This window comes from Anopheles arabiensis (genome assembly GCF_016920715.1).
Source record: "Anopheles arabiensis isolate DONGOLA chromosome X unlocalized genomic scaffold, AaraD3 X_pericentromeric_contig0030, whole genome shotgun sequence".
NCBI lineage: Eukaryota > Metazoa > Arthropoda > Insecta > Diptera > Culicidae > Anopheles > Anopheles arabiensis.
The window spans coordinates 500,001-501,722 of record NW_024412108.1 but is presented as its reverse complement, the minus strand read 5'-3'; positions in this window follow the sequence as shown (position 1 = coordinate 501,722).

The window sequence follows — 1,722 nt, the reverse complement described above, 5'->3', positions numbered from 1 at the left end:
GAAATCACATTGTGTCAACACCCACCCGGGGCCATCACAATGCTTTGTTTAATTAGTCGGATTCCCTCAGCCGTGCCAGTTCTGAATTGGCTGTTTGCTGTGCGACCGCGGCACGGGCAGCTACCTTGCGGCAGGTGGGCACCGGTCGGCTGGTCGCACCCAGCCTTGAGCCAATCCTTGTCGAAGTTACGGATCCAGTTGCCGACTTCCCTTACCTACATTGATCTATCGACTAGAGACTCTGCACCTTGGGACCTGCGGTTCGGTACAATCTGTTGAGAGTGTGCGTTATAACCGTATAAAGTGTGCCCCAGTCTTCATTTCACGGTCGAAGAGTGCATCGACACGGCAGTTGCGGCGGCCGTGCTCTGAACCGGTCCAACCATATCTCTGAGTGACTTCCATGGTCGGTGTGGCTGTAAAACAGAACTCTTCCGATGCCTCGTTGGCTTCTCGAAAGGATTCATGTTGCCATGAAGCTACACACTAACCGTTCGGGTGCGGACGAGCTAAACCCTACTAGGCTGGCGCAGCGGGTACTCAACAGGCTCCGAATGGTAACGGTTCCCTTTCGCCGACTGATGGGTTACGACTGGATTCCCATGCGGCTTAGGATTGGCTAACTCGTGTTCAACTGCTGTTGACACGAAACCCCTTCAGTCATCCAAGAGCTCGTTCGAATATTTGCTACTACCACCAAGATCTGTGCCAGTGGCGGCTCCATGCCGGCTTGCGCCAAACACTTCGACGCGCACGTACCTCCTACTCACTGGGGTCTCATCGCAGGGTGGTTAAGCCCCGATGCGCCATACCGCCAGCGGCAATGTATGACAAACGGCTTGAGCGCCATCCATTTGGGGCTAATTGCTTCGGCAGGTGGTTGTTACACTCCTTAGCGGATGACGACTTCCATGTCCACCGTCCTGCTGTCTTTGGCAATCAACACCTTTCATGGTATCTAGGGTGCGTCGTTTATTTGGGCGCCGTAACATTGCGTTTGGTTCATCCCACAGCACCAGTTCTGCTGCAAAACTTGGCCACTAGGCACACCGATATCAGCGGGATCACCACCACTTAGGGCACCCGTCCGATCGTCGGTTGTAGAAGGGTGGCGATCAGTAAAGAATGCCACCCAGTACCGTACCATTTATAGTTTGAGAATAGGTTAGATCATTTCGAACTAGGCCTCTAATCATTCGCTTTACCAGATAAGAATAAGGTTCGAAACGCTACGTGCACCAGCTATCCTGGGAAACTTCGGAGAACCAGCTACTAGATGGTTCGATTGGTCTTTCGCCCTATGCCCAACTCTGACAATCGATTGCACGTCAGAATTGCTGGTCCTCCATCAGGGTTTGACTTCAACCTGATCAGGCATAGTTCACACTTTCGGTCGCATCCTGCGCCTCCGGGGATGCCCGCTGGTGTGCAAGCACACGCCGTATCGGGACACCCTGGGATGGAGGGTCGACGAAGGCTTGCGCCAGTGCGAACGTAATCCCGCAACTCGAGTTGTCTTCGCCTTTGGGTGTATAGAACCGGGACACACGCGGACGTGGCCACCGACCCATTGGCTTGCGCGCAGATAGACTTCTTGGTCCGTGTTTCAGACGGGTCGGAGGTGCCTCAATGCATGATGCATCATCGCCGAACGAAGGATTCGCGCGCCTTTCGGAGAAGACAGCGGTACTACCTCGTTAGAATCCATCACCTTCAGCAGCA